Here is a 7,924-nt window from a genome sequence, read left to right as displayed (position 1 = left end):
AGTCATGTTCTTTTCTCAAAATCGATGAAGCTTTCTAAATTTTTGAATTTTTCATCAAAATCAATGATTTTTTTGAAATGTGCAATTTGTTTAATATAAATCTATGATTTATTTTTCAATTCCATGAGCTTTTTCAAAGTTTTGTATTTTTTCACATACTCATGACTTTTCTAAAAGTCAACTGTCTTAATTATCAATGTTCTTCATGGTCAACATACATCACGGTCAAGATCAATGTGTTCAATGTCACGGTCTTTTTTCCTTTTTCAGATTCAGAAAACAAGGCAGCAAGTAACACCTAGTCAGCGATCGAACTAATCGGCAACAGCCCACAAGCACGCGCATGAGCGCCAATACGCATAAGTAGCGCTTAAGGCGCGCAATCATTGGAAGCAATGTCGGAGGGGACCTCCTATTGGGTACTCCATCCGTAAAGAAATATAAAAGTGTTTAAATCACTAAACTTATATTTTTAGTGATCTAAACGCTCTTATAGTTCTTTATAGAGGGAGTAGCGTTTATGACGTAGCGCTACTCGCTGCTCACTCCGACGCACGACTCATATGACTCCCTCGTCTACAGATTGTGTTTTTTTTTGTTCGTTCTGTGGAAAAATCGTTTGGTCCAGGAATAGAAAAACGGACCAACTTTTAGTATTTCAAAAATTTGGTGAAATAAAATAATGTTCCCATGTTTGAAAAAAGCGCACTAATTAGAAAAAAGTTCATTCATTTTCTTGAAAAGAAGTTCATCGATTTTAGAGAAAAAATCACAAATTTGAAAATAAGTTCTTCAATTTTGAAAAACGTTCATTGAGTTTGAAAAACAGTTCATCGGTTTAAAAACAAGTACACCAATTTTGCAAAAAATAAATCATAGATTTTGAAATAAGTTCAACTATTTTTAAAATATTTCAATGATTTTGATTTTTTTATCAATTTTGAAAAATTGCATTGATTTGTAAAAGAAAGTTCATGGATTTTGAAAAACAATTCATCAATTTGAAACGAGGTTCATGTATTTCAAAAAAAGTTCATGTATTTGAAAAACATTTCATCGTCTTTAAAAAAAGTTTACAAATTCGAAAAATGTTCATTGATTAAAAACAAAATAAAATTGAAAGAAGTTTGCCCGTTTAAAGAATAAGAAAAAAACGAACAAAAACCGTTCCAGAAAGACAAAAAAAGGAACAAGAAACAGATAAAAGATAAAAGAAAGAACAAAAACTAAAAACTAAAAACAGGAAGAAAAATTAAGCAACGGCCGCTTTACTTAGTATTTAGATTTAGTGTTGTATCTAGCAAAAATCGGTTTCCAAAAAAAAATGCAACAGTCAGTCGCTATCTCTACTGGCTAGCAAGGCAGGTATCTATCGAGAGGTCGGGGGGGTTGACTCGCACCATTCTATTTTCTCTGTTTGTCCCGTTAGTAAACGTGCACGTGCAACACACGTATCATAATCTATAATAAAATACATATTTTGAATGTTATTTTTTATTTCATGAGTTTTTTTACTGCGCCATTTAATGTGTTTCATGCCCAGTGATGTGAGAGCGTGTGTAACACACGATCCACACACATGTATTCACATAAAATTTCACTATCACATAAATGTATTATATTAATTATAAATATTCAAAAAAATAATGGCTAAGCAACAGAGACCACAAGATGATCTGCATGTTTACGAAAATTTGATATGCTCAATAACAAATATCAATAAAAAGCCTAATGATTTTATAGAATTATCAAAATTATCATGAATGAACATTTTTTAAACCCTAAATATCGCGTCTAACGCTAAATATAAAACAAATGACAAGATGGTTTATCAATAAACAAAATGAATTAGACAAAGTCTGATATTTTTCTGAGACAAGGTGCTATGTCTACACTTATTATTATATGACCAAATGAGCTAAGAAAGCCAACTAAAAAAACATTATAAAAAGAACAAAAGAATTGGAAACGCCTGGCCCAGTGATGTTCTGCTCGACTCGTTTTGCCTATTAAAAAAAAGATCTCTTCCTCTCAGGTCTCGCACTCCCCCGCTCTTCTCAGCCCCTCCTCGTCGAATCGGTCGAGGACTCGTCTCCACCGGATCGGCGGGCGTGGCAATTGCGCGTCGGAATCGCCGCGCCCGGCGCCTTCCTCTCCGTCTTGCTCGTCTGGCGCTTGGAGCCTCCACACGTCCGCGGCTTCCACCGACCTACGCGGCTGCGCTGCGCCCTACCATGCCCAGGTGCCGGAGGGGCGTGTGGTGGTTGCAGCCGTCACCAGTGGCTGCACCATGAGGTCTCCACTCTCCATCGCCTGCTCCGGCCAGATCCAGTTGAACTTGCCCGGTTATCCACCGCTTCACATGCGAGGAAATAGCATAAAACTACCACTTTTCGTCCCATGGTTCCAAAAAACCACCACTTTTTTGTTTGTGACTGATACCTACCACTTTTGTCGTCGGCTGTCTCAAAAAACCCAAATCGCCCGTTGCTAGCGTTTTAAACCGTTTTCTGACGGTCCGGGCCCGCCTGTCAGGCCACGTCAGCGCCGCGCGTGACGGCGAGGCCGTTAACGGCCGTTATTCGGACCGACCGGTGCGGTCGGACCGCACCCGCTCGCTCGCTGCCGTTCTCTCTCTGTCGGCAGCATCTCTCTCTCGCTCCTCCTTTCCCCCTGTGCTCTCTGTCTCCCCCGACGATGGCGGCGGCGAAGAAGGACGACGGCGAGCCTGGGCCGACAGCCAGCGGCGAGGGCGGTGCTCACTCCGAGGTCAACAAGTGGCTAGGCAGCGCAAGTTTCCCGACCCAGCGCTCGTCTGGGCCACCGACGCAGGAGGTCCAGATGTCGCCGGCGTTCCGCGCGGCCAGGGCAGTGGCCAAATGCATCCACGCGGATCCAGAAGGCGGGCACCAGTGGGCCTCCTCACTTGGTGGCGTGGAGTAAGTTATGAATTGTTTTAATTATTTTTCTTAGTTTATTTATGAACTAGGGTTAGGATTTGTTTCTTATATTGTTAATGAATTAGTTCTTTGGTATATTATTATGTATACATTGTACTCAATATATGAATTAGGGTTTAGGTTTGGATGATATGTTGTGCAAGTGAAACTGTTGCATACTTTTTAACTTGAAAATCTGAAGAAATCTGAATGTGTTGTTTCTTTTTTTGCATAGTTTGGATGATGAAGTATGGGAATTGAGGCTGCATTTTCAGGGTAGAGACAACATGGAAAGGAAGTTTTCCTTATCAGAAATGAATTACCTGTTTTTGTTAGCACTTATTGAACTTGAGGGCTATGGGTTGGATGCCTATCTGTCATATGTTAAGGATGAGGGTAAGGGGCTGGAGGGGATTGAGGTTTTGGACAGTGATGAGAAGGTGGAGGAGATGCTAGATTTGTTTGCTGAGAAGAAAATATTGAACATAACAGTGAGAGAGGCTAGTGACCCAAATCCAGCAGATGCAAACATGGACCACACCTTGCTTGAAGAGCAGATTCCAATTAGTCAAGTTGGTGATCCCATTGTTTATAGTGTTTCCCAAGAAGGTGTCCTTTTCCCTGTCTCAAATTCTTCACAGCCCCCACTTGTGCCTGTTGATCCATATTTTAACACACAACAGAGCTGTAATTTCAACAAGGGAAAAGAGGCAGTGGAAATTGAAGGCATTGAAGCAGAAGATCAAGATGAAGATGAGTTGGACAAATCCTCTTCAGATTTTGAGTTTTTCAGGGGTGATTACAGAGGGAAGAAAATTTCATACAAGTCTTGGGCTAGGGGAGAAGATGAAGGTGGTGAAGGAACAAGTCAGCACTACAGGGAAGAGGAAGAGATGGCTGAGCATTATTTTGGGGGTGCTTCTGAACCCTCAGAGTTTTGGCAGGAGCCAAATGGTTCTGAAGAAGATGATGAAGAAGAAGTTCAGATCATGTGAAAACTGTGGCACAGAAGATACCTGTGAGGAAACAAGGCCCAACAAGCAGATCACACAGTGAGCCAGATCACAAAAAGTTTGAAGATTTCGTGCCAGAAGCTGATGAGTTCTGCTTTCCAGGTGATGAAGGCATTTCTGATGAAGAAGATGATGCACCTAGGTTGCCTTGTGGCAGCAAGAGAAAATTGAAGAAGAAGAAGGAGAGAATATGGTATGATTCCTCTAGGCCTGATGCACATGAACAGTTTAGGATTCATTTGTGCTTTCTGAATGTGGTAGAGTTCAGAGAAGCATTGAGAAACTACCATGTTAGGACACTTAGGAACTTTGAGTACCATAGGAATGATCCAAGTAGGATCATAGCCTGGTGCTCAGATAGAAAGCATGGTTGTGAGTTTTATATTACTGCTTCTAAGATTGCCCATGAGTCAACCTTTAGCATCAAGAAGATGAATCTTGATCACACCTGTGGAGCAAGTGGAGAGAACACAAAGGTTACCATGAAGTGGGTTGCAAAGGCTGTTGAGGATACTGTAAGATCCAATCCTGGTGCAGGTGTTGAGACTATACTGAGTTATACAAAAAAGAAATTTGGAGTACATGTTCCAAAAAGTTTGGCCTACAGGGCAAGGAGGAAAGCAGTTGATGTTGTGCAAGGGGATCACAAGACACAATACTACAGGTTAAGAGACTATCTGCAGTGTGTTTTGGACACAAACCCTGGTAGTAGGTGTGTTGTGACAACAAAGGAATTTGAACTCCACCCAGCACCTACCCCAAGGTTTCATTACATGTTTTATTGTCTGTTTGCTTGTAAGGAGGGGTTCCTAAATGGTTGCAGGCCTTTCATAGGTAAATCTAGTCTGTATAGTGCTTAAATAGGGATTGCATTACATGTTGCTGCTTACTAATGGCTTAAAATGCAGGTCTTGATGGATGCTTCATCAAACTAAGCACTGGGCAGCAAATCCTGGCAGCAACAGGGAGGGATGGCAACAACAACATCTTCCCTATTGCATTTGGTGTTGTTGACAAGGAGGAGACAGATAGTTGGACTTGGTTTCTTACACAGTTAAGGACAGTAATTGGTAGTGGCAACAAGTTTGGGCCCTACACAATTATGTCAGACAGGCAAAAGGTACAACTACTCTTCATGATTTGACTGCTTTTCCTTTCACTATGTACTGCTTTTCCTTGCACTATGTACTGCTTTTCCTTTTCTCTACTTACTTCACTAGTTATTAATACAAAATCAATGAACAGGGTCTGCTCAATGCAATAGAGGATGTATTTCCTGATTCCCCTCAAAGATTTTGTTTAAGACACATATATGCCAACTTCCAATCAGCTGGGTTTAGAGGGGATGAATTGAAAAAACATCTAGACCAGGCTGCATATTCTTTCACTAAGCATGGGCATGATCTGGGCATGGAAGCATTGAAGAAAGAGAGTGAGGAGGCATGGAAGTGGTTGTCCAACATACCAGTCCATACTTGGGCCAGGCATAGAATGGATACTATATGCAAGACAGACCTTGTTGTAAACAATCTTAGTGAAGTTTTCAACAGGATTATTCTGGATGTTAGGAACAAGCCCATAAGGACAATGCTTGAAGGAATTAGGACAAAACTCATGATCAAGTTTCAGAAGATTAGGGAGAAGACAGAGACATGTAGGTGGGATATCACACCCACTTACTCTGAGATATTGGAGGAGGCCAAGAAGTGGGCAAAATATTGTGATGCATATATGGCTGGACCAGGAATTTGGCAAGTTACAAGTAGTTCAGAAAAGACCTACTGTGTAAACCTAAACAACTACACTTGTGACTGCAGGAGGTGGGATATGACAGCTGTTCCATGTAGTCATGCTATAGCAGCAATGCAGAAGGTGAAGCTACACCCTGAAGATTTTGTCCATGAGTTCTTCAAGAAGCCCCTCTACTGTGAAACCTACAAGCATATTATATACCCTGTTCCAGGCCTTGATTGTTGGCCACACACCATGGGGGATGACATATCTCCTCCAGTATTCAAAGAAAAGAAGGGTAAAAAGCAGACAGCTAGGAGGAAAGGACATTTTGAGGTGCCTGCCAAGAAGGATACATCAAGAATTGGGACAGTGACCTGTAGCAATTGCAATATGCAAGGTCACAGATATACCACTTGTGGTGTTCCACTGAAACCCAAACTGCAGATGAGAAAGAATAATCACCAGGTATACTTATTGATAAAGAAACTTCTGTTTCATAGGCTAGGTGATTTAATTATAATTTGCTTTGTTAAATGTGCAGGAGAATAGGTCAGACTACTCTTCATCTACCAGAGCTTCTACAGGTGTGGTTGCACCCCCACCCCCACCCCCACCACCACCATCAGCACCATCAGCACCAGCCATAGCTAGGAAGAGGCCTGCAACAGCCACAACTACTCCAGGACCAGCAAAGAGGAACAAGGGAGCTGCTTTTGCTACTCCAGCACCTGCCACATCAGCACCTGCCAAGAAGACCAAAGCAACCAAGAAGACCAAAGCAACCAACAAGACAGGGGCTCCTAGCACATCTTCACCAGCCAAGAACACAAGGTCATCCATTGCTTCTCCAGCAAAGAACACCAGAGCATCAACAGCTAGCAGAGGGTACACAGTTTTCAATGCTCCAAGGCAAGCTGCCAACTCTGAGATGGAGATTGGGTCCAAGAGGGTTAGGAAGCCAACTGGAAAGTGGAAGGCATATTTCACAGCTAGTGGTAACTACTGAAGATTCCAACATTTGAGAAAGTTGTCTTGTTGTATGAGTGCTGAAACCTAAGTGTTTGCAACCTTAAACCTATGTATTTGCTTGCTGAAACTTGAGTGTTAGCATTATGAAACCTATGTATTTGCTTCCTGAAACCTGAGTGTTTGCATTTATGAAACCTATGTATTTGCTTGCTGAAACCTAAGTGGTTGCATTATGCAACCTGAGTGTTTGTGACTTCTGGGTAGATTCAGACAACACTGATGCAAACATTGATTCATTTATTCAAACATTCATAGATTCCACCATCCAAACTTTCTTTCATACAAAGAGTTGTACAGAAATGGAAGGGATACATAGCTCAGACTCTCATTCATACTTAAAAAAACTACTACCAACAACTCTCAATCGTAACGATCGAAGAAACGACACCACTTTGCTCTGGTAGAAGGGTGAGGAGCGAGTACTGCCTGTCTCCTAGCCCACCTGATGATCTTCCCTGAGCTCTTGCGCCTGCCGCCAGGGACAAGAACTGTGAACTCATCTGAGTTGCACTTCTCCAAGATCTTCTCTGCCAGCCTCCTCTTGAACTCCAGCTCCCACTCCACTGCCTGCACTGCAGGGCGAGCCCTTTGCCTCCTCACATCCACTGCCTGCACTGCCTCCTCTTCCTCATCTGTCACCTCCCCAAGCTCTGGATCCATCTAGGGTTTCTAGAGGTGGGGTGTGGCGGCTGTGTTCTGGAGGGAGGAGGGTGGGTGGAGTAGGCTATTTATGAGCAGTGGAGGGTGGGTGGAGTAGGCCTAGGTTTGTAAATATAACTGGGCCACAAAGCCCAGGTACAAAGCACTAATAAACATAACTACCTTTTAAACATAAAAAGACACATAGCATACTCCAGCAGTGCTTATCACTGACTCCATAACATAGCAGAAGAGGTTCAAATACAGGCAGAACAGTCATTACAACTTAGTTCATAACTTAGCATTAAAGGTTCTAGCAGCATAACTACAGTTCTTAACATTGGCATAGACATAGACTAGATTAGCTTCACATTCCCCAAAATGTACACCCCATATCTTCACATCAGATTGTTAGGCCACATACTTATAAAGGCCTTGGATGTACTTCACCATCTGCAGAACACACTTCATGAATCAAGGATGGCCTTGATTTTCTCAAGTTTCTCCTTGCTTGCATGCCCATCACTCAGCAGCTCATTCACCACATGCTCAAGCTTGGCCTTCTCTATC

The sequence above is a fragment of the Triticum aestivum genome, chromosome 6D (genome assembly GCF_018294505.1).
Source record: "Triticum aestivum cultivar Chinese Spring chromosome 6D, IWGSC CS RefSeq v2.1, whole genome shotgun sequence".
In the NCBI taxonomy this organism is placed as follows: domain Eukaryota; kingdom Viridiplantae; phylum Streptophyta; class Magnoliopsida; order Poales; family Poaceae; genus Triticum; species Triticum aestivum.
This window is presented reverse-complemented; position numbering follows the sequence as displayed.